We start from the raw sequence: 26,907 nt of genomic DNA on the forward strand, positions 1-26,907 counted from the left end.
ATCTGAAAAACATGAAAGCCTTCCAGCATCTTTGAGATATTTACAATACCTGCATATGTAAGAGTATCTCATCCATCAGATTCTTCAAAGTAAATGACACTTGGATGCATCTCAAAACATGCATGTTACTTCAAGACAAATTTTTAAATCTCTGTACAGTTAGCTGATATTATTTTGTTATAAGCAAAGTTACTCTTCAATTAATTTCAATTACTGTTAATAATATTCATACCTAATATAAATAAGTACAACTTCACAGTTGTTCCTAACTTTAACCACCTTGAATCCTAGTTAAATAAAGTAAATCCCAAATGAGACACTGTAATCTAAAAGTCCCTTATTTCAGAAGTTAGAAGTCCACAGTAAAGCTTGAAAAGGGGAAAACAGTACGCACCTTGATCTGCTAACTCTTTTGAAAAAATATAAAATGCTTTGTCTTCATTAGGAATTAATAATGAATGAAGCATACATATCTCTCCCTTGTCCAAAGATGAGATCAATCTTAGATCCCTGAAACTTAGAGAATTTCTGACAGAACAATAATTATTTGATATTGGCATAGGAAGAGAAAGCTTGGATAATATTATTTGTCTTGCAACGAAAGCCAAAGCAAACTTTCCCAAAACTTCAGCCTTACTCTCCTGGTCTACTTTTAACTGTAATTTAAAGTTCAACACTGTTTATTTCTGTTTGAATGGATACTGAGTTGCCAACATGCCATGAGAAAGCCTGATTCTCAAGCTGAGAAAGGAAGTTCCTCTAAATTTCTCTAACCACAGAAAGCAGTTTTGCCCAATTTGAAGTAGATTTGTCTTGTGCAAAAACAAACATCAGACAAAAAAATGAAACAAGGAAAGCTCTTTTCCAAACTCTCTTTTTTTTTTAATGTACATACACGACACCATTAAAAAAAATAATTCAGGAGCTATTTTTTTATAATGCTTTCCTACTGATGAGGAAATTCAGATTTCAGTTTTGATCCCACATGAAAGACAATTCCAGTCTCTCCTGCATATTAAAAAAAGTGACACTCTTACCAAACCTGAAGTGAAAATTCATTTGGAATAACATTACATGTAATTTAAAAGGGAAAAATATATTTCTACATCTTTTGTAGGACCAGATCTCCAAAATCCCTTCCAATTACACAGACAAATTATGGAAGGGCAAAGCCTTGCTGTTTGCACAGCAACAGGTTGCCCAGAGAGCTGATGGACTCTCTGTCCTTGGAGACCTTTGAAAGCTGTCTGGACAGTGTCCTGGGCAACCTGCTCTACGTGAACATGCTTGAGCAGGATCCTTGGACATGGTGACCTCCAGAGGGCCCTTCCAACCTCAGCTGTTCTGTCATCTTGGGGGTTTTCCCTCCAGTGACAAGGACTAGTCCTTCTTCCCTGAGAGGAGCCCTCGGGGGAGCCAAGTTGGGGTGCTCCGTTGGCATCGAGGAGCTCACCAGGGCTCCCCCACTGCATTGCTGGGCTGCCAATTGCAAGGTCTTTGTGCTCAGGGCACCAGTTTCTCATCACAGGACACAACAAACGTGAGGATAGAACCCACTTGCAAGGCCACAAGAAGACAACAAGTGTCCTGCGGAGCAGGCTTTCCCCCTTTGAAAGGGCATCAGCCTTCCTAGCTGGGCAGCTGTCAGGGTGCAGCTCCTAGCATCCTTGTCACAAGGGACCAGCTGTGAATGCCCATGACCTCGCTGCTCTTCAGCAGCCACAGGTTCTGTCCCCATGCATTTTGTCCAGAGATCCTGTGGGTGCACACACACACATGCGTGCAGGCTCCAGCAGGACCTTTGGCTTGCTCTTTGAGCTTTGGTGTGGGGGAGAGCAGCAGCTAGAGGTGCTGAGCAAAGGCAGCCCCTTCCAGTGCTCCTCTCTCCTCTGCCTTGCTGCACAGTGCTGCAGGGCCCATCGGTGCCTGTCCCAGGGCCTGGACGAGAGTGCCAGGGACATCATCAGCAATGAAGATCCGTGAGAGTTCCTTCACTCTCCCTGACTGCCTCCTGCTGGTACCCTGTGCTAACCCAGGTCGTGTCTGGGGGAGAGCATGGGGATTTCGGGGGCTTCGGTGCTCCAGCTCTTCCCCCAGGCTCCCCCCCAACAGCTCATCAGAGCCCACCCCAGACATCTCACACTAAGTGGCTTGAGCACTGGGGAGGTGCCAAGGAGATCTGAGCGGGCTTCCCCTCCAGTTCTCCATCCCTCCATCCCTGCAGCCCACGTCCAAGGGGGCACAGAGACAGGGGCACATCCTAGCCAGGCCCCACATCTCTCTGCCCTGCCCCAGCTCCTACCAAGCCCCAGCTGGAGCATCTCCTATCCAGAGCCACAGAAGCTCCCCCTGCCCAGGGCCCTGTGCCCAGGTCCGTCTTGCCCTGGTGCCTGGGCAGAAGGTTCCCCTGGCACCTCTCCATCCAGAGCAGGCAGCCTGCGTGGTGAAAGCAGAGGTGCAGGGCAGGCCTTGGGGCTGGCCAGCTCACAGGGCGGCTGCTGCTGCTGCTTTCTGGCCCTCAAGGAGACCCTTCAGGAGGCCCTTATCTCCCCTCTCCCACAGCTTTCTGGGCCTTTCTTTGCTTTTCTGCTCCCAGTGCCTGAAAAGGTCCATCACTTTGCACATCTCTCTTGGCAGGACATGGGATTGGGCACTGAGGAAGACCTGGAGGAGAGCGGCTCTGCTGTGACGGATGGCGGCACAAGCCAGCTGCCACAGGCACGGCTGGAGGAGGCAGCAGAATGCTCCTGGTGCCCCATCTGCCCGAGGACGCAGCCTACGTGGCCTTCTGCCTCCACCAATTCTGCTTTGCCTGCATTGAGGACTAGGGCAGGAGGAGAGCTAGGTGCCCACTCTTTTGACCTGCTCCTGCACTCAGTGCAAGTGGACAACCACTACAAGGAGTATGTGGTCCCCTCATCCAACCACCACCGGATGGACGTGGTCAGAGAGAGGGTCCAAAGCAGATCCCCACAGTGGCATGACAACCCACACAGCTTGGCCACTGAGAATGTCCCTTCCACCAGCAGAAGGGGTCTTGTGGGGAGCCACAAAGTGCAGAGGCATGGCACAGCTCCAGGGCCCTCCTCCTAGCAGGCTCCCTCACTCAGCGCTTCTCAGGAGTGAACTCCGCTGAGCACAGTGGAGCACCCAGCTGGCCCTGCAGCTGCAGCCTACAAGTGCACCAGCAGAGCGGGGCTGCGAGCTCGGCTTTTTGCCTGTTGTTGCATCCAATAAACATCCAGATGCTTTCCAGGGGCTTTTTTTTTTTCTCAAAACCAAATAGCTACCCACTGAAGGGAATGCTTTCCAACACTCTCAGTGGTGCAGGAAAGCCAGGGGTAGAATTTCTTGGGGTGTACAATGAGTTTGTTTAACAGAAGTTTAACATCTTTGATTAACTTCTTGGTTTTCTGCAACCAGAGCAGCAGCATTTGTTGGTTTGCTGCAAGAGGAGATCTTTCCCTTGTGCTCTCCCAGCTTCCCACTTCCAAGCACCAGCACAGGGCTGTCCAAGCCCTTTGAGCAGCTGCCAGGCTGTGGTTTCCAAAGACCTTCACGTTGCCTTGCTGCCATGGATGCAGGCCATGCTGACAGCCCCAGCCCTGATGGGTCCTCCTGCTGGTGCGTCTGCACTCAGACGTCCCCAGTCCTTCTCCAGTCACACCAATCCCAGCCTTTCCCTCTCACTCTTCTACAACAGCAGCCTGACTCCTCCAGCCCAAGACCCCATGGCTGTGCCTGGCAGGCAGGCGCGGCTTGCTCTGCTCTTCTGGAGATGCACTGGCTGGATAGCAACACCCATCCCAGGAAAACGAGGCCTTCTTGCTGATGTGCACGCCTTGGCTTGATCTCTGTCAGGAGAGCAAAGCTCCAGACCCAAAGCCTCCCAGGTTTCCAGGGACAGCCCAGAAGCAGACTGCCCTGCAAGGACAGAATAGTTTGGCCACAGGCGGAAGCACTGGAGGATTGGGCATTCAGGAGCAGCGCCTGAGAGCCTGTGTTGAAGGGGAAGCCTGGACAGCCTCTTTCCAAAAAGAAGCCACTGGCAAATCCCCTGTAAATAGCTTTGGCCAATCACGCCCGCACTAGAAGTTGCGTACATGTGCAGAGGCATTGAGTAGCCCTGAGCAAAAATGCTTCCATCAGTTTAAGAAAGGATGGATCTGCAAACTCTCCAAACTTGAGTCTCCCTTCTGCACCACTGGCAAGGGATGTAAGCCCCCAGGCTCTGACACGGAGGTAAAGCTGGAAGCAAGGAGGGGCAAGGTGCAGTTTTCCTCCAACTGTGGCTGCAGACAAAGCCTGCTATGAAACCGCTAATACGATTTTTAAGTAATCATTACTCAGTATAATCCCTTGTGATTTTTGTCAGCATCTGGTCATCGTTAACAGGATATAATTTATCAGACAAGTCATTTTGCTTAATTAGGTGGCTAACTGGTGAGGCTATCCTACAGAAAACCTATGATATCATCAGCAATATCCTCAAAAATATCTTGTGTGTACAGGCAAAGATCTTTTATCAGGCTTCCCTAGCATTGCTAAGCAATAAGTTTTACCTTTAACAGGTGAATGATTCTGTTTCTATTGTTATCTAATATAGTATAAAATAGCATACAGAATTTTTAAGCATTTCTTTATCTTGAATTGACTTTAGAAGTCTAATCCTTAATGTTGTGTGTAGACAATTTCTATTTGCATTCCTTATTCTTCATTTTCAAGGCAGAGAATGGTGGTCAAAAACTACGCTTGAAATGTGTTTCATAAACATTTGCAAAATTTTAATGAGCAAGTGGATTTTATTCTAGATTTTGAAATAAACATCCAAGGCTTTTTCCTAGATTTTCTCTAGGGACCTTAACACTCAGTGACATGTCTGTTTCTCCTAATGCAAATGGGCAAAGGATAGAATGGAGGACTCCTATCTAATTAACTTAAGATCAATGTAACAGGAAGGACAACTCAACCATAAAAAAAAGAAAAGATAATCTAAATTATTTTTTAAGGAGTTTTAAGTTTTGTTGAGCAAACGTGATGTGTCTTCAACTTATCAGAAGTATCATCTATAAAAGGCAGCTGATAGTCCATGGTCTCTCTCCTCTCATACTATCCTTTGAACTGTCCTCATTCTATCCAAAACAATAATTTCTTCAAAAAGCAGGAAGAAAAGAGAGTTTTCTTTAGCATCAGCATTGAGTTACTCCTTGTTTCTAGCTGTTTTCTTAAAGAAGACCACAATGCATATGTAAGTCAAATGTTTGGTTCCTCCCACATGATGCTATTTTCCTTCCGGAAAAAAAAGGGATCCCAAGCCAACTAAACTGGAATCTACATTCCCCAGAGTTCTATTTTCAAGGTATTACGTGTTGAAACTCACTTGGCTTTACAGACAGATAATGTTGTCAATGTCAGGACAACAGAACTTGTACATTATTTGTCAGGTTAAGGTGAGCAACTCAAATACAGTCACTGAGATTCAATATAGAGGCACAAAGTTCTGAAGTTGTCTGCAGTGCATCAGTGGTCACACAGTGTGGTTCTCATGTGGACAAGTATATAACTTGCAAGGGAACTCTTTGGTAGCAGTAGCAAGAGATTCTCTGCTCCAGAATCCTTATAAAATAAGCATATCATACAGCAATTGTATGATAATCATACAACTGCTACAAGACATTAGTCAGTGAAGTCTATACTACTTATATGCTATTGTAAAGGGATTTTTCTCACAAAAGGTGTGTTTGAGGGAGTGTTTTTTTCTCTCAGAGCATAACACTGTAGCATATCATGCTCTTCCCCATTGCCCAAGGGCCCACCAGCAGTACTATGGGAATTTAAGTGAGCATGGGAGTTGAAGTGTAAGGAATCAGACAGAGAAAAATAAGCAATGTCTACATGCAACACTCATTCCTAAACATTCTGAAGTTGCTGCTAAGTTGCTTAGTGTAAAAAATGTTCAACATGAAGATTGTTAACCTCCACTTGGGAGAAAAAGTGTCTAGTGCCCATTTATAACTCCAGCTATAAAGAATGTAGGTGGCTGAACTTGACAGAGATACTATTCATGGGTGAAAAAAAAATGACATTTTGAAGACGTTGTGCTGTCTGGCAGATTAAGTAGATGTAAATCTTGAAATTTAGATCTCCCAACAGAGTCTGATTCATGCTGAGCTCACTTTGCAATTGTTGCCCCCAAAGTTCTTGAGATCCTAATTCTAAAAGTCAAGTACCTGGAAAGCTGAATCACTGACAGCTAGAGACCTAAACCCCTTTGAGCATCAAAGCCTTCATCTCTGGTCTATATTCTGACTTAATATAACACAAGTTTCACTGAGAGCCGTAGAAATGGTTTGCATCTACTTCTAAAATGCCATTCTTTTCCACTTCTCTCTTGTGCCTTCACTAGCAGTTGGGCAGCTGTATGATGGACCACATCAGAGAGATGATCTGGCTGACAATAAAGATTTTTTTTCCTGGAGTCAATTTTCATCTGGAGCTGTTCCCTGACCAAATTCACTGTGTGACTGCACTCAAGCCATGAATGAGCATCTAGAGATGCTGAGCAGAATGGAATCATCTCTTTTGTTCACAACAATGAGTTATACAAGACTAAACTGCTAACGGAACTGCAGAGCTATGCATCCCACTCTAAGGTAGATAAGATATTTTTTCTATTTAAGGGATAAACAGAGAAAGTTAATATACATCTTTATCACTTTGAATACATAAAATAATACAAACAAAAAAAAATTGCCATTAGAAGTTACAGCTGAATTCATTGCTGAAAAAAGAACACATATACTATTTTAATTTATCAGAATCCATGTTGTCAAGGAACTGACATATATTCTCTAGTTCCTCACTTTAAATTAATAAACACATGAAATCAATAAAAACTTGTGGTTTATTTTTCCTCTTGTGGTTTATTTTCATGTTATGCATAGCATGAAAGACACTGCCCAAAAATGTGTTTCATTAATGCACCTTTCATCCCATTAATTCTGTAATTCAGTGATTTCATTGTTTATATTTCAGGTCTCCTTTTGCAACAATAAATTTGAAGAGGCTTTTACAGTAAGGGAGAGAGACATATCTGGAAATAAGTCTTGAAGATCAAATACCTTTCCCTGTTCTACAGGAAATCCTGAAGTCAATGCAAGTATATACAACGTTTTGCAGAATAGGTGCTTTGTTTTGTTAGCTCAGCATTTTCTATCCATATGGTTCACACCTATAAAACTAAATTTGTATTCTGCTAAGAGCAGTCTGGTGTAGTTAGATGCGGTGAGGTGCATTCAATCAGATGCAATAAGGTAGATTACACCACATAATACAATTTACCAGATACTCGATAACTAAAATCAAACTTTTACCTTTTGCTGTTTTTCTATGGACCACAGCAATTTTCATGCATTCAAACAGAGAGAAAAAATATTAGCCATAAAACAGGAACACTGTCAATCCACAGCCTCACGTGCCTTGGTTTCATCTTAATCCTACCATATAAACCAAAGTTAAATTTGTAAAGAGCATGAAGGCATCTGTAGAAATAACATTGGGCTATCATGGTTCATCTCATTACTGGCAGTGTTGGCTGGGACCCCTTCCATTTTTGCAGATGTATCAGATGACACAGTCCTCCAAAGAGGAGAGATTTCAGAGTTTCAGGGCTACTACACCCATGTTGTGCATGAGTTCTCTACAGAAAGACCAAAAGCTTGTCATCACTTTCTAATGTTTGTAAAATGTTTACATTTCTAGAGATTAAACAATCAAGAAAGTAAAGTACATCGCAATTATGTCATGTGAATAACTCCCTAGCAATAAATCATTGTAATTATAAATTATTTGACCTTATTGAATTAATTTCTAAGATTTCCTCTGTTATTTTCCTGAGCACTTTTCATTGGTCTAATCTCAAAGTATCTAGCAAGCATTTAACAATTAATTACAATAAGCATGCTCCTGAGCATGTGCCAGCCAGCCCAGTCTCTTTGCTGAAAGAATGGAAAACCTTGGTAGCTAGTTTGCTACTGGATCAGTTTAAGATGGCACCTCTTGTAAGAGGCAGAACTGGTGACTGGTGGCAGGGAGGGGACTAAGATGTTTTTTAAAATTTTTTTTAATTAAAAAAAATGAAGAAAAATACTTTAATGGTCTCAGATGCAATGATATTTATTTTCTGGTTTACTGGGTTTTTTTTTTTGCTTGGTTGACTTTTTGCTAAACAGACACCTTGCTCAAATAAACCCCAAATTTTTAATTAACTTTTTGCCATTAATATTTTCCCATTTTTGTGGTACTCTATAAGTTTAAATTTTATAATGAAAATACCATTTCAAGAAGTTTTGCCACACAAATGAAATTTTGTAGCAATTGTGAAACAAAGCCTTAACTAGGAAATTCAGTATTTTGACATTTTGAGATCATTAGTTTGAGTGTTTTGAATTCACTAATTGTTTCAATCTCCTGAAACTGATAAAAGCTTAAAGAAAGGGAAATATGGCTCAAAAAACTGATGGCAAAGGATGTAAAATAACTGACAAGGAGAAGTTTACCAAAGACACTTTGCATAAAGAGTAAAGCTGCATCTTTACTCCCATAGTAAAGCTGGAGAGATTTTGCACCAGGACCAACCAAGGTTAAATACGGCACTGTCAAGTAAGCTGAGATGGAAAGATTTCATGCAGCAACCCTCACACACATTTTTCTTTTTGTTTTACTTACATCTACATATTTACACTTGCTCAGAAAATCTGTTGGAAGCCTGTTGGCATCTGTGTTTACTACATCCAATACATCTCCTCTGTGCTTTTGTTGGGTAAACAACAGGCAGAGAGTGACAGTATAATTGGAATTCTCATAGGCAAAAGGATACTGCCACTGTATCTTTGGGGTCAGCACTGATGACAGGGGCCCATTTTTGTGAAATGATAACAGAGTACCACGTTCCTTGAAAATGCCAGAAAAAAAACAGGGAGGAAGCTTACTGCTACCCTTTCCAATTTTGAGAAGTTTAGAGCTTAAGAGCCTAAGGAAACATCCAAACAAAGTGAGTGACCCTTGCTTTCTAAACTCCTTTTAGAGCCTAGGTGCAGCTGGATCCAATCTTAGTCTTAGACTTGGTCAACAGTTTATGTCTAATGGAATTATCCATACATTATTTATAATAATATTGAGTAGCTACATGGATTAGTAATGTTTCACGGTATTAATTCAACATGCTACCAGTCATGTACCAAGGATCTGTCACAGGTAAGGGATCTCTCTGCCTTGGGTAAGGAAGGATCTCTTAGTCTCACGTATGGAATCTCTAACCTTGAGAGGCGTCCCTGAGCAAGGGGAGAGTCACCTGGCATGCAGTACAGCTGCAATTCAGGCAGAGCTCAAACTGGGCCCATCCTGATGATAATATTTATAGGGTGAAGTAGTTGGCTGCTAGTCAACGGTATAGACAAGATAGATAGATGTCTTCATTTTAGCTCTGGTATCTTGTTCTGTACTTTGGTTATCTTGAAGTTTTGGCTTCCAAACCACCTTTTGAAATCTTTTTCAAGACACCTTCACTCCCCTGTACGTGAGCCAGGGGCTTTCCAGCTTGCAAGTTCACCCCAAGTATGTGAGGCCTGTTGCTCCTTAGTCAGCCTGACTCAAAGTATGGCTAGGACTCAGGTGTATCCATCACAGACCTTTGTTACACATTCATATAGCATTTACCATGACGGAACTTCAGATTCTTGAAATAAGTGAAAAGTAAGCATATAAACTGAACTGAGGCTTTTGACCTCCTATGAAAATGGATTTTTAGCCAGCTGTGTTTCCTAGTTGGTCTTCATCACTATTTTGACCTTTTAAGGTACTTAAATAGAACATTTTTCACCCCTGCACATCAATCACTCAATTTTTATCATTTAGTTGAAAACATTATATTCAGATTTTCATGACTCAATAAAATGCTTGGTCCTACCAGGATTAAAAATGCTATTCTTAAACTTATTTTCCTAGAGTATTTGATGGGGAGAAGGCAGTATACTTTCTCTGAAGAGAATAAAGAGTTGAGCCTACAATTCATTTCTACAGCTGGGTTATAGATCAATGAAAATCTAAATTGTCAATGAAGATGTTAACAAACACAAAGTATAGATCCAGCACTACTAGAGATAAACAATTGATATTTACATTTGCAAATATTCATGCTGCATTCTAGATTATGTTTGCCCTATTTACTTCTTCGGCAGTAACGCATCAAATATCCTATAACATAATCCTTCTCTCAGCACTTACCAATGAACTATGAAATAGTATTAAATAGAATTAATTAGAAGTTTTAATGAATCATGTCTGTCCTCATTTATTATACAATGTAATTTTCAAGGAGTGATTAATTATGAGCTACAGATAAGTGAATGGTTAATGTAGTTTGTTAACCTTACTAAGGAGCTACAGTATGCATTGCAAGTTAGTTCTCCTCTGTTATTAGCACACTTATGTGCTTGCCATCACTTCAAGTGAACAAGATTTTTGTGTGTTTGCCATTAATATGCAGAATTGGCTAATTGTTGAGCTTCCCCCTATGTTATTTTTACAGCTTCTGATAGACCAATAACTTTTCATTCTCCTTCCTTTCCTTTCAACCCTAATTTTCAAAGCAGATGGAAGCCATATGCCAAAAATCCTCCCTCCCATCAAAGTGAATTTGTATGCTTAATTCCCAATACACCATTTAGCCCATGTACTGTTTTACCTAACAGTATCCGAAATTGCTAGGTTCTGCTATGTTCTCAGCATGCAATATTAACATAACTATAATTTCAGCATGTGCTTTTCCTCACAACAGGGGTTGATAATATACCAGTGTTTTAGGTACTGCTGAACTGTCTTTTTTTTCACAGCATTATGGTCTTTTATTTTTCTTGTTCTGCCCTGCAGTCAGTAGTCTGGGGGTGCACAAGAAGTTGGGTGGGGACACAGCTGGGACAGCTGAACTCAACAGACCAGAGGGATATCCCATGCCATATGACATTGTGCTTAGCAATAAATGCTCAGGGAAAGGAGGAGGAAGAGGGAAATAACCCCTTAGGGTTATAGCATTTATCTTCTCAAGTACCTGTTATGTGGACCAAGGCCCTGCTTTCCAGGAAGCAGCTAAACATCTGCCTGCCCATGGGAAGCAGTGAATGAATTCCTTATTTTGCTTTGCTTGCATATGCAGCTTTTCTTCACTTATTAAACTGTCTTTATCTTGACCCACAAGTTTTTCTTGCTTTTGCCCTTCCTATTCTCTTCCATCTCGCTGCGGGGGGGAATGAGCAAGGGCCTGGGTGGAGGTTTACCTGCCAGTTGGGATCATGGCACTACAGTTCCCACTTGGACTTCTTTAAAAGGAAATCATACAGCACAGGTTACACTTCTGTGGATATATGTTTAAGGTGATTCGCTCTTGCTTTTATTACCTAGGAGGGATGAAGGCATTTTCTAATGCCCAAGCTCTCAATAACAGTATAACTTAGTGAGAACCCATATTTGTCATACAAAGAAAAATCAAGGAAGGTCTGCTTCACTTATCCTTTTTTTTTTTTTCATTCACCATAGAAGTTTTCCTCATTATTTTGGAGTCTTAAAGAGCCCTGTACTTCTTTCTATTTACCAAATGGTATTACCAGTAAGCTCGTGAATTTGCAGAACCATCAAAATACAGGGGTTATCTTTTTAACTCTGCAAGTAGTCACAGACATGGAACTGGCCCTCAGCAGAACAGGTTTTCTTAGTATGCTTGATTCAGAAATGACTGCTTAGAATGTGAGTTGGAAGGACTCTTTCTATACACACCTTTTCCCATGGTAGAAACCAACCCTCCATGTCCACAGTTTGCCTACAGCAACACCCTGACTTTTCACTAGCTCTCAGAAGTCCTCTCCCTACCTCAGAGCTTGAGGTCACAGAAGAGGACCAGTCCTCAGCAGGACAGCTCAAAGCAGCCAAGAGTTCACCCTTGAGTCACAAAGTAGTCGCTGGGATTCTTCATGTCTACAGTTGGCCCTACACTGAGTTCCAGCACAAAATGAATCCCAGAACTGCTCTTAACCAATAAACTGTAGAAGACAACAGAAGTTCACCCATTTTTGCAAATTAGAAGGAAGGAAAAAATATATTACCTCTTCTTCAATATGCAAGGACCATGATGTTTCTGAAGGGATGGAGACATTTTCCATCTGAACACACAAAACAGAAAGCCACTCTACTTGGATTGCCCCTAGATTTACATAAGTAAGCCTTGATATCAAGTTTAAACAAAATCAGTGGAAAGATAAGAGTTTAAGTCCTTGCTTCAATGATAATATGAAGTGGATCTTATACACATTCATAGTCAACTGCAAATATATTATGGCTCTTGCAAGATATTCAACAGCTTAAACTTTAGAAAAGCAGACATACACCTTGCTAAAATGGTTCTGTGGATGTATAAATGTGTTCAAAAGTGTTTTCTTTTCCTTAGCCATGCTAAAAGCATAGCAAAATAGTTGCAATTAAGTGTTTAAACTACTAGACTGAGAATAGCAGACAGAAAAAGTCATTTTTTCCTTTAACAAAATAAATAATTGGGGGTTTATAACAGCTTAAGTATTCAAAGATGTTAAGGCAGACAGGGTTAGCCACATGTTGATATATTTTTGCCCTCGTTGAATGATTTGAGCAGGACCTTTATTAGATGGGAGCCCTCAAAAACTGATCAGATGATTTGCACTGAAGTCAAAAGACTTATTCATGAATAATTGCTTTGTGTTTGTGCGTGTGGTGTGCATGTATTATTCTTAAAAGCAAAGGGATTCTATCATGAAATTTATCTCAGATGCTTCTAACTTTGCCTTCTTATCCTATTGATATCAAGGTAACTTAGTCAGTGACAGATCCTTTCATTGATTCATAATTTATATCCATACTAAGGGATATCTGATCAAATGAGTTATATGTATTTCACTGTGTATTTGCTAACACAGTCAGTTTAAACAGCCACCAAAACAAAAAAACATTTCATTTATTCTCAGCATTAGAAAGTTTAAAAATATGGCTTCTTGAGAAATTAGGTTCCCAAAATGCTCCTGGTGACAACAGAAGATCAATTTGAGCTGAATTTTATGGCTATTTGTCACCACTTGTGGCTGGTCCTGTTAATGTTTAGTGTCCCCCACTCAGGCAGTATATAATATATCTCAGGTTTTAACTTGGCAGAAGTCATTGTAAACATAGTTCTGAACTTTAGGAGAGTCCATCTGAAAATATATTTCAATAATTACATAAACGCAACACAGAATAACCTCATGGCATGAATGGGATACATCAATCACAAAACTTAAGTCAGATGGAAGGATTTCATTAAAGCAAAAGAAATATCTGTGGCATGAAGCTCAATTTGTGAAGAGCTCAAACTGCAGGACTCCTGTTAAAGAAAGGCTGCTGCTGAGACACATCAAAAGATCATCTTTATGAAGAACAATTGCATGACCTAGTTTCCTGGTCAGCAACAAGCTTTTGTAGAAACTTCAGGAGCTGATCAAAAGCTCTGTAAAGTTAGCATGTGTACTTTTATCTTTACTCCAGTAGGAAGGAGGCATTTGAAAAGATTTTCTGCCATCTTACCTTACCTTTAATTCTAAAAGTTATGTAAACTTAGAAGCAAAGGAAGAAATAAAAGTACTATAAACTAGATGTTCATAAATATTTGCTGTATTAGGTAGAAGAAGTTTAAGATCTAGTTGGTATGCATGAAAACATTTTTCTGTTTGTGTAAACATAAAAAGTAGAAGAGTAAAATATAAGGAAGACACAATTTGACTCAACTGTTAATATTCACAAAGTAGGCTTAAATGATACAAAAATGGTAGATAAGGTTCTTTGAAAGGTATCTATGACATGTGGTGGCTGTACCTAAGCTATATGAAAAGAAAACAGAAGTATGGAACTTTGTCACCTGGCTGGGGATTTTTATGGTGTTCATGCAGTTCCACCTACCCACTCTAAGATCCAGACCCTGACACCCAGCTAGTTAAATCAGTATACCTTCAGGCTACACTGCTTATTTAAGTCTCAGTTCTGTCCTGCTTTGCTACACATTCACTTTATCTCCCCATGCAAGCCCAGCTTTCTAAGGTACGTCTTCTAGACTGACAGATGTACACTGCAGAGGATGGGCTCCAGAAACAGGCAGCAGACCGGAGTAGTTACTCCAGATCAGACTTGAGAGAGGTATTACTAGGTGATTAATTTTGCAATTGCTTGTCCCCCAACTAAGAGTAAACGTGGAGAAGGCAGGAGAGGGAGAAGGAAGAAACACTTCTTTGCAGTTCCTGTGTTTTTTCCTGAGAGAGGCTAGATAGGAGAGTGAAACTTTTTAAGTCTAGAGCATGCTTTTAACTAGATACTCAAAAACTTTAAAGTGCACTCTATATATGAGTATACATTACAAATCTTCTCCCTACCACCCCACAGAGGACATGAGACAGTATAAACACCCAGCTCTTCTATTCCTAACCCCAGAGTGCTAGTTCAGATAGCTCATTTGTTTTCTTTAAATCCTTGTCTGTTAGCCAAGGCAGTCCACATGGGGCATTTGTAAATGGCATATGTGCTTGCAATGACGTTGGTGATTCAGTCTTCTTGAGCAGCAAGCTTACATTTCTCAAGGCATGACAAAAGTCATCCTAGTAGCCCCTGTTACCTAGAACTGCTGGTTTCAGAATCCAGAATCTGCTGAATACCAATGAGTAGCTTTATATCTTTGTATCTGACACTTCTCAAATAAAAATTGGAAAGTCAGTAAAAATAGAAATCAAATTAAAAAAAATTAACAAAAGCAGAAATTAATAGGAAAAAACCTCAAAACTGTAAAAAAAAAAGTTTTATAAAACTGTTTAATCCACTTTTTTTTTGTCAAATGCACCAGTTTGGCGTTCACTATGAAGCATATAGTGCATGATCTCTTCTTGACATGAACTGTTCAGGTATTTTCTTCATGATGCTGTATGTTCTTTGGCACTGGAACCATCCAATAGCATTTTTTATTGTTCCAGATAGACTTTCCCCACTTTGTGTGCAAGTAATAGCATACTTCAGAGCAGTGCTTTCAGGCACTTCTGTACGGAAAAGTATTAGATCATCAGATGGATCAATAGTAGAGGCAATAATAGATTTGGCAAGACTAATACCTTGGGAGCAAAGGTTTTTAGTTCACATGAAGAAAATTATCAGGAGGGAACTACGTGATGTTAAAAGCAAGCAAGGAAAGAGGCTGATATTTGCACATCTTACCATACTTTTTAATATCATTCAGAATTTCATTTGTTTTATGGAGATAATTGTAACTGAGAGGCCTGTCCTACAATAAAAAGCTCACTTTTATAACGCATTAAGAGTTGTAAAGTATGTCTAGAATGAAAGCCCAAACAGGTTTAAAAGTTTCATAAATATCCTACTGGCACCACCAGGAGTGCAACAACAGAGATAGAGACACTACTTTCACATCCTCCTCAATCTTTGGATAAGTGGAAAGGCAAGTTTGTACCTGGCAGCCATGAAAATAACATTTCCAAAAAACATTAAATTGAATGCATATCAGAAGATCACACCATGTTGTCCTTCATATCCACTCTGTCCATCATATCCATTCTGTGTCACTGGCTGTACTTCAGGGCAAGACTGAAGGGAAATGTAGTCTTGGTACGTACCAGAATATGGTTCACTGAGTTCAGACGTATTCTTTCCAAAAGAAAGAATGCAGAAAAAGCTACAAGGTAACTGTTTCTGCCCTTATGTGATCACAGAAATGGCCAATACACACCATCATCAAGAATTAGACTGGTGGTCTGTGACAAGCAGACAGGGTTCACAGATGTTCATCTTTCTTGTACCTGCAAGGAATGTTAGAAGCTATGAGGGAGGACAGAGTCACCACCACCACGGTTTTAAGAGGCAAACAGCCCCTTATCAAAAAATATATCAAGTTCTTCCTTAGGTAGAAAAATTTTTAATAAGTTCAGGTTTGTGCGATGGGACAAATCTTGAGCACCCTTCTCAGCTCTAGCAACAACTACCTAGGAACATTCCTATGAAAAACATACATCACATTGTAACTGGTACTAGTTCATTTCTTCCACATTGTGGTACATAGTAAAATATGGAATACATATAAATTTTTCATATAGTCCCTCATCAAGTGACAAAAGCCGGTTATTGTCAATCACTGACCAACAAAAAAGTGAAACACCACTGTTGATCTTAATTATAACGTCACCCATACTTGGATGTTACTGCCTCAACCTTGGCAGCTCTACAGTTAAAATTTATAAAACAAAATACCTACAGCACCACATGTGTGTCTCATGAACCCTGGAAGGCAGGGACTGCAGACTACTGAGGATCAAGAAAAAGGCAAGTCCTGCTGGAACTGCATCACTGTAAAATCTTAGCTCTCAGCTCTTGCACGCAAACTCACAACCACCAGAATGCTGCATAAGTGCTTATTTTATAAGGTAAAAGGTTGCTTCAATAACTGGACACCAAAACCACTATGAAATTAGAGAGGGAAATCAAATCAATAGTAGGTCCAGGAGGAGACTGTGTTCTACCTTTGTATCTGTTAGCAGATGTGCTGGGTGCATACAGATTAGCTGATAAATGGCTGATTCAATAGACTGGTAGCAAACACATGCTTTGCTAGAGATGACTTTTTAAGTCACCATACATCAAACAGACAGTGTCAGCCTTTGAGGATAAACCAGTGATGGCTTGTTGTGCTCTTTGAACTGCCTCAGAGACCCAGAGACTAAAAAAGTGCCTGAATGTTCCCCTGAATCCACTGGGAGGATTGAAAGCTTCAAAGAGGAACGCTCTCACATCCAAGGGGAAATGAATTGATTGAAGGAACCAGTGTGAAATAGTCTTTAATAATTACCAGAATGCTGGAATCGACTGGTGTTTTGCTGAGCTATATTTTATCTTTATTGGATTAACTGTGACACAGTAGGTTATGTCAAAGGGAATCTGCATGAATATTAAAAGTAAATGTGGTGTGAATAATAGATAACTTACATTAGATGCAACAGCATGCAGCAATTTTTATTCACCTATGTAATTAGATTAAAACAAATCTGCTGAATAAAGTATATTGTCTTATTATAATCCAAATTCAAAAGTATCAAGAAGTCATGAAACGGGGATAATTGCTAGTTTTTAGAAGATGTGTGTGGTTATACACATATACACATGAGAGGGAATAATTTTGAGAAGACTTCTAGAGAAAATGGTTTGGTAATGAATAGAAAACTGATTTAGTCTCAAATTGTTAATAAGTGTTCCACATATCTACTTAGAACTTTGGCAGCAGGTATGTGCTGTTTATTTCAAATAAAAAAATCAGTTTGGGGGAAACGTAAGGAACAGAAATTATATAAGGCATAGTGCTTAGCTTAGTGCTTAGTGCTTAGTGCTAGGATAGTACATTCAATCCTTCTGGACATTTTAAATTCATATATTCAGCATTGGGTCTTCCAATTTCTTAATTGATCAGTTTTATGTTCTTTAACACAATGAGTGTTTTCTTACATATGCCACAGAAATATATATTGGTTTGCAATTTTTAAGCAGAGAGTCCAATTTTTGCAAAGCTGAGCACTTGAAAATATGAATTTCAGTGGTATCTGTAGAATCACAGAATAATTTTGCCTGGAAGGGACCTCCAGAGGTCATTAGACAAAGCTCTTGCTCCAAGCAGATCTAATTAGATCAGGCTGCTTGGGGGCATGTCTAGTAGAGTCTTGAACACCTGCAAGGACAGATATTCCACACTCTCTCTGTCTGCCTGTTCCAGGATGTGATCATCCTCGTGGAAAAAAAAATGTGTCTTAACATATAAAAATCAAAATTTTCCACAGTCCAATTTGTGTCTGTTGCCTCTCATCCTACCAGCATGTACCTCCAAGAAGAGTCTGCTCCACCTTTTCTCTATCCTTACATTGCATAGTTATAAGACAGCAATAAGGTCTCCCCTTTGCCTTCTCTTCTCTGAGCTGAACAGACTCAGTTCTCTCAGCTTCTTCTCCTATGTTGTGTGCTCAAGCCCCCTGACCATCTTGGTGGCCTCCACTGGACTCACTTGAGTATATCAATATTCTTCTTGTACCGGGGAGCTCAAAACTAGACACAGCATTGTAGACATAATCTCACAAGTGCCAAATAGAGGATCACTTCCCCAGACCTGCTGGCTGCACTTTTGCAATACAGCTGAGGATGCAAGTGGGCTTCTTCGACTCACGTTCAACTTATTGTCCACTAGGACCCCCAGGTCCTCTTCTGTAGAGCTGTTTCCCTGCCAACTGGTCCTCAGCCTGTAACGTTGCATGGGGTTATTCCATCCCAGATGCAGGACTTGGCATTTGTTAAACTCCATGAGATGCTTGCCAGTGCATCTCTCCAGCCTGTCCAGGTTTCTTTGGCTAGAAGCTCTGACCTCCAGTGTACTGACCACTGAAGTGAATTTAGTTTCGTCCACAAACTTGCTGAGGATGTACTCTGTCTTACCATCCAAGACATTAACAAAAACATTAAACAGTTTTGTTCACACTATTGATCCCTGAGGCATGCCACTAGTTACTGCCTGCCAACTGGACTTTTTTGCCACTGGTGTCATGTCTTTGAGTTCAGCAGTCCAGCCAATTTTCCAGTCACCTGTCGTTCACTTAACCAGCTTGTATCTCACCAAGTTGGTGATAATGAGACTGGGAGACTGTCAAAAGTCTTGATAAAGTCCAAGTAGACCACACTCACTGCCTTGTTCACAGTGCCAGTCACATCACCAGAGAAAGAAGTCAGGTTGGTCAGGCATTATTTACCCATGTTGGCATATGACAGTAGCCTTCTTGATCCTCAAGTGTTTAGAAATGACTTCTAAGAGGACTTGCTCCTTAACCTTTCCAGGTTACCTGTTGTTGCCTGGATCCTACCTCTTGCCTTTCTTGAAAGTGGTTGCAACATTTGCCATCTTTCCTTCATCAGGAACCTCCCGTCTGTTGAAAATGACAGAGAGGCACCTCACAATGACATCAGCTAGGTCCTTCATCACCCTTGGATGCTTCCCATCTCATCCCATGGAGTTGTATACCGCTAATTGACTTAAGTGATCCCTAACTTTCTTCACTCCCACAAAATTTGCTAGTAGACTTAGGGGCCCAGGAGGCAGGTGGGTAAACCTTACCAGTGCAAACTGAGACTGAAAAGGCATTGGAGCATTACAATGAGGAAAGAAGGGCCCACCTGCTTTGAAAATCCTAGCTTTTTTAATATGTGCATTTAAACATATACACATGCACACATACAGATACCCACGGCCTGTAAAAAAGACAGGACAAGGATAGAACAAGTTTTAAGGAGTGTCTGCTCAGCATGGTCTCAGTTGTGTGTCTAATGCTTTAGATTTTGCAGAAAGCTATCAAACAAGTCAAAGCTGTGGCAGGGTATTATTTTATTTTTAATCTAATCACCCTTTTCCCTACATAGTCGCAGTTAAAGATTAAGTCAGTCTTTATTTACCTTTAAATGTGTCAGTATATGCTGAATAAGTCCCTCTCATTTTCAGGCTTTATCGATCAAATCAAGTTATTCACCAAGTGCTGAAGAGCTAACATTACATAGCTGCTGAGGCAAATTCATTTTTGACAATGGTGCATTTAAAGTCAATGAACACAGTCCACACAGACCAAACATAGCCCATAGCTTCTTTCCAGCACTCTTTGCACCACATCACACTTAGAATGATTCAGAGTTTGACATTTTAGCTATTAAAGGAACCATGAAAGTGCAGAGTGGGCAACCATTTTTCTTACACAGATTGTAGAAGAAAGAAGAAATATTCCCTATTGTCTTCAAAGCTATCATTGGGAAAAAAGGAAAACATTTTATGCCATTTCCCCTTCTTCCCAAAGAGTTGACCTATGTTTATAAAGTTTTATTTTAAGATTTGTGTTTGACATATATAGTGCTACCTTTAAATATGTACAGAACTCTTGAGAGGGCACAAAAGAGGCAACAGGCACCAGAACTGTCTATAGCAATGGAGGAAGCATACCTAAAGATTACCTCTTCCAGTCCCAACTGTTAAAGGTACTTCCAAATAAGGTATCTTCCATACCACACAAAATACATGAATCTCATATGACAACAAAAGGCGATTTTAGTTTGTCAACTAATACTTTGAAGAAGTCCAAACTCTTCATTTAGCAATGTTATGAACAGAAGCATGCTTGGCTGTCCTGAGAAGAAGGGCACTAGTGGGGTAAATCAATAGCTTGGTGCAGAACTGGTGTTGGTGACAGGGTTTTGGGTTCTACGACCATAGGAATCTGTTTGCAGATGATTGTCTGCTTGGGAGAAATGGGATTCACCTCACTGGGCTGGGCAAAGCTATTGTCACTAATGAGATCGCTGACCTCATAAAGATGATGTTAAACTAAGAATGGGAGAGAGTTACCAGCAGTCCTGTGAGGGAGAGAGTAACAGGATCACTAAACAACGGGCATGGGGTGATGCGACAGCAAGATATCACAAAATTGACAAAATGGGGCTTTTTGCATGTAACCAAGGAAGTGCCTACAAGGCACCATTATGAAGAAATCCACCAAACCCTCTCCAGACATTTAACATTCTGGGGTGCCTCTCTGAAGTGTCAGTATACAAATGCATGCAGTATGGGGAATAAACATGATAAATCAAAGACTGTGCAGTTGCAGGACTACGTTCTTATTGGGATCACGCAGATGTGGTGGGATGGCTCCCATGACTGGAGTCTTGCAATGGAGGGATACAGGCTCTTTAGGAAGGACAGGATGGGAAGATGAGGAGGAGGAGCTGCCCTTTATGTGAGAGAGCAGCTGGAGTCCCCTCCACCTGGGGATGGATGAGGAACCAACTGAGAACTTACAGTTTAGGATTAAAGAGAGGACAGGTAAAGGTAACATTATAGTGGGTGCTTGCTATAGGTCTCCTGACCAGGAAGAACAAGTGAATCAGGCTGTTTGCAGACAGATGGGAGTAACCTCACACTGACAGGCCCTAGTCCTCTTGGAGGACTTCAACTACTGCCCCACTGCTGGGCACAACAGAGCAGGGCAATATCAATCCAGGAGTTTCCTGGAGTATATTGATGATAACTTCCTCCTCCAAGTGATAGAGGAGCCAACAAGGAGAGGTGTTCTGCTGGACCTTATACTCACCAACAAGGAAGACGTCATTGGAGATGTGAAGGTCAAAGGCAGCCTTGGCTGCAGGTTCCATGGGATGGTGGAGTTCAGGATCTTGAGGATAGGGAGGAGGATGGAAAGCAAGCTCACAACCCTGCACTTCAGCAGAGCAGACTTTGACCTCTTTGGGGATCTGCTTAGAAGAGTCCCCTGGGATAAGGCCATGAAAGGAAGAGGAGCCCAAGAAAGCTGGCTAATGTTCAAAACTCACCTGCTCTAAGCTTAAGAGTAGTCCATCCCAATGAATATGAAGTCAGGCAAAAATGACAGGAGGCCTGCATGGATGAACAGGGAGCCCCTGGCCAAACTCAAACACAAAAAGGAAGTACACAGAAGGTGGAAGCAATGACAGGTAACCTGGGAGGAATAGAGAAACTTCATCCAAGGATGAAGTTAGGAAAGGTAAAGCCCAAATGGAATTGAATTTGCTAGGATGCCAAAGACAAAAAGAAGGGTTTATGTAAGTACATAGGTGACAAAAGGAAAATTACAGAAAAGTAGGATCATTGCCCTACAAAACAGCAGACCTGGTTACACAGGACATGGAAAAGGTTGAGGTACTGAATTCCTTCTTCACCTTAGTCTTAACTAACAAGACTGATTTTCAGGAGTCCGAGGCCCCAGAGACCTGGAGGATAGTCTAGAGCAAGGAAGACTTACTTCTAGTAGAAGAGGATCAGTCAGAAAATACTTAAGCAGACTGGACATACATAAGTCCATGGGACCTGATGGGCTGCACTCATGAGTATTGAGGGAGCTGACTAGTACTACTTTGAGGTCACTCTCAATAATCTTTGAATGATCATGGCAACTGGGAGAGGTGAATGAAGACTGGAGGAAAACAAATACCACTCCTGTCTTCAAGAATAGCAAAGAGGACACCAGGAACTACAGGCTGCTCAGCCTCACCTTGATCCCTGGGAAAGTTATGAAACAACTAATCCTGGAAACCATTTCCAGGCACGTGAAGGAGAAGGTGTTAATCAATCAGCAGTAGTCAGCATGTATTCACAAAGGAGATGTCATCCTTGACCAACTTGATAATATGTTCTATGATTAAATGGCTGGCTTGGTAGATGGGTGGAGGGGAGACCAGTGGATATTGTCTACCTTAACTTACTAATGTGTATAAACACTTGAAAGGAAGGTGCAAAGAAGACAGAGCCAGGTTCTTTCCAGTGCTGCCCAATGACAGGACCAAAGGCAATGGTCAAGAGACTGAAACATGGGGGGTTCCTCCTGAACATCAGGAAACAGTTTTTTACTGTGATGGTGAATGAGTACTGGCACAGGTTGCCCAGGGAGGTTTTGGAGTCTCCATTGCTGGAGATACTCAAAAGCCATCTGGACTCTGTCCTGAGCAGCTACTCTAGGTGGTCCTGCTTGAGCAGCAGTTTGGACCAGATGACTTCCAGAGGTCCTTTCCAACCTCGACCATTCTATGATTCCATCATAACCTTTTATGATTAAATGATTGGCTTGGTAGACAAAGGGAGGGAAGCACATATTTCCTACCCAGACTTCAGTAAGGCTTGTGACATTGTGTCCTATAAAATCCTCACAGAGAAGCTGATGAAGTATCGGCTGGATGAGCAGACAGTGAGGTGGACTGAAAACTGGCTAAACAGCCAGGCCCAGAGGGTGGTGATCAGTGACACGAAGTCTTGATGGAAGCCAGTTACTAGTGGAGTACGCAGGGCTCAGTATTGGTTCCAATCCTATTTAATATCTTCATTAATGATCTGGATGTACCCTGAGCAAGTTTGCCGATGACGCAAAACTGGGATGAGTGGCTGATAAGCCAGAGGGTCATGCTGGCATCCAGAGGGACCTGGACAGGCTGGAGAAATGGACTGACAGAAAGCTCATCAAGCTTAACAAAGGAAAGTGCACAGTCCTGCCCCTGGGGAGAAACAACTTCCTGCAACAGTGTATACTGGCAGACGACCAGGAAAAGAGGTCTACATAAAAGGACATGGAGGGGGTGGCAGACAGCAAGTTGAACAAGAGCCAGCACTATGCCCGTGTGACAAAGAATGCCGGAGATATGCTGGGCTGCATAAGAAGTCTTGCCAACAGGTTGAGGGAAGCGATCCATCCCCTCTCCTCCGCACTGGTGAGGCCACTGCTGAAGTACTGTATTCAGTTCAGGGCTCCCTACTACAAGGGAGACATGGAGCTTCTAGAAAGAGTCCAACAAAGGGCCGCGCAGATAATGAAGGGATTGGAGCACCTTCCATAGGAGGAAAGACTGGGAAAGCAGGGACCGCCTAGCCTGGAGAACAGAAAACTGAAGGAGGGATCTCATCAATGTTTCCAAATAGCTGAAGGGAGGCTGTAAAGAAGACAGAGCCAGGCTCTTTCCAGTAGCACCAGGTGACAGGGCAAGAGGCAATGGGCACAAACTGAAACAAGGGGTGGGTTCCTCCCCAACATGAGGAGATACTCTTTTACTACGAGGGTGACTGAGAACAGTAACAGGTTGCCCAGAGAGCAGGTGGACTCTCTGTCCTTGGAGACCTTCAAAAGCTGTTTGGACAGGGTCCTGGGCAACCTGCTCTATGTGAACATGCTTGAGCAAGGACCTTGAACATGATGACCTCTAGAGGGCCCTTCCAACCTCAACCATTCTGTCATCTCTGTCTGAGGCTTTCCCTCCAGTAACAAGGGATGAGTCCTTCTCCCTTGAGAGGAGCCCTCGGAGAAGCCAGGTCCTGTTGGCACTGAGGAGATCACCAGGGCTCCCCCCCTGCATTACTGGGCCTATGTGTTTGGGGCACCAGCCTCTAATCACAGGACCTGACAAGCCTGAGGTTAAAAAAACCACTTGCATGTGTCCTGTGGAACAGGCCTTCCCCTTTTGAAAGTGCATCAGCCTTCCTAGCTGGGCAGCTGTCAGGGGGCAGCCCTCAACACTCCTGTAATGACACTGGGGAGTGGCTGTGACTGCCTGTGACCCTGCTGCTCTTTGGCAGCCACAGGCTCTATCCCAGTGCATTTTGTCCAGAGATCCTGTGGGTGCACACACAAGGCATCAGGCTCCAGCAGGACCTTTGGTTTGCTCTTTGAGCTTTGGTGTGGGGGAGAGCAGCAGCTGTGGGCACTGAGCAAAGGCAGCCCCTTCCAGCACTCGTCTGTTGAGCAGGGGGGTTGTACAAGATGAACACCAGAGGTCTTTTCCCATTTCAGCGATTCTGTGATTCTGTGAATGGGGCAGCATATAAAAATCTTAACAGTTACTGAGTGTTCTCATGTACAACTGGATCAACACAAATGTCAAAAGTAACTAACTACTGAAGGACCTTCAGTTTTTGGATTCTCAGTTCATGGACTCTTTGAAAGGCCTTATTCTCAGGTTTTACTGGGCATACCTTTCCTACCTTAGAGGCTTAAGTAAAGAAAGAACAACAGAGCTACAAGGTCTTTTTACAGTACTCTGAATATAAAGTTTAAACAGCCAAATCAATGTGAAAAATGCATACATTACAAAATAAGGCAAACAGATTTTTCCCATTCCAAGTGTGAAATTGTGCAAATGAAGCACATGAGCTAAAATAATCCCATGATTCAGCAATAAAAAACTGTCTCTCTTTACAAGTGTGAAATACTATAATAAAGATATATTTTCTTCATCTCTCTCTTACACGTTAACATGGAATTGTCCATAACTACTCATTGAGGAAAGCATCATACTCCAGATTCATTTGTGAAAACTAATACAGCTGCCATTAGTTTCCCAAAAATGCTGTTCTCATGGAGGATACAAGTTCATAAATTTAAACGCTGCGAGCCCTGGAGTATTCACATAGATCTTCCTTTTTATGTTTCCCTTTGTCCTAAAAGCTGACATTTAGCTGTGTAAGTGAAAAAAGGCTCTCTGTTGCAGCTAATCAGAAATTCTTATTAAGAGTTTCAAGGGAAATGAAGTTATTCCAAGAAAGAAAGAAGGAAACTGCTGTTAAAAGTGGCATTTTAAAACTAAAATTAAAAAAAAAAAAAAGAAAAAGAAAAAAAAAGTAGTAAATAACTGGAATATATTTGTTTTAATACTCCCTTTCACCTCAGAAATAAAAGTTCTACGTCATCTCCAAAATGTAAAATATATGACAGTCTTCGTCCCAGTGTTCACATATTCAGATTCATATCATCTGGTTGCTGGAAACATCTGAGAACTTTCCTGTGTTTAAAAAAGGAAGAATATATGTTACTAGAGGAATAATTAAAGCTGCAATCACATATTGACTTCATATCTGATCTTTAATATCTTTGCATTTCTTTTAAGGTCTAACTTAATTCTGGATATACAGATAAGGTACTGTGATAAAACTGTTATATATTTTACAAAACATGGTCAACATTAAAAGTTAAGTCTATTCAAGTTTTTCATATGTGTTACAAACCTGGTCACAGACCAACACCCCACAGCACAACCTCCAGCATAAATAAAAGATATGCACACAAGCTGCAAGGGCATAGCAATCTAAGAACAACTGCCACAGCTCTGAAAATCTTTGCCTGAAGCTTGCCTTTCTTAATAAAGGAAAAGAAAGAACTTCATGGAAATGTCGTGATGTAAATAGAATACAACAAAATAGAACAGTTTAGTTCCAGTTGGAAGGGACCCAAAATTATCATCTAGTCAAACTGCCTGACCGAAAATTAAAACATATAAGGAAAGGCATTATACAATGCCTATTAAACACTGACAGGTTTGGGGAAGCGACCACCTCTCCAGGAAGCCTGTTCCTAGTGCTTGATCACCCTCTTGGTAAAGAAATGATTCCTAATATCTAGTCTGAACCTCCCCTGTCGCAGCTTTGAACCATTCCCATGCATCCTATCACTGGATCCCAGGGAGAAGAGATCAGCACCTCCCTCTCCACTTCCCCTCCTCAGGAAGCTCTGGAGAGCAATGAGGTCGCCCCTCAGCCTCCTTCTCTCCAAACTAGACAAACCCAGAGCCCTCAGCTGCTCCTCACAGCACACGCCTTCCAGCCCTTCCCCCAGCTTTGTTTCCCTCCTCTGGACACCGTCAAAGACCTTCACATCCTTTTTAAAATGCGGGGTTCAGAACTGCACACAGTAGTCAAGGTGAGGCCACACCAACACTGAATACAGCGGGATAACCACCTCTTTTGACTGACTGGTTATGCTGTGGTTGATGAACCCCAGGATGTGGTTTGCCCTCCTGGCTGCCAGGGCACGCTGCTGGCTCATATTGAGGCTGCTGTCAACCAGCACCCCCAGGTCCCTTTCTGCAGGGCTGCTCCCCAGCCACTCCTCTCCCAACTTATACTTATGCCCAGTGTTACTCCATCCCAGGTGCAGAATCTGGCATTTGGACTTGTTAAATTTCATGCCATTGATGATTGCCCAATGCTCCAAACTATCTAGATCCCTCTGCAAGGCCTCTGGTCCCTCAAGAGAGTCAACAGCACCTCCTAGTTTGGTATCGTCAGCAGACTTGCTAACGGTGCATTCAACTTCTGCATCCAGATCATTGTTACATATATTGAACAGAACTGGCCCTAGAATTGAGCCCCGAGGAACACCGCTGGTGACTGGCCACCAGCCAGATGTAGCCCCATTCACTACAACCCTTTGAGCCAGGCCCTTCAGC

This window comes from Platalea leucorodia, assembly GCF_965183815.1.
Source record: "Platalea leucorodia genome assembly, chromosome: Z".
Classification (NCBI taxonomy): Eukaryota; Metazoa; Chordata; class Aves; order Pelecaniformes; family Threskiornithidae; genus Platalea; species Platalea leucorodia.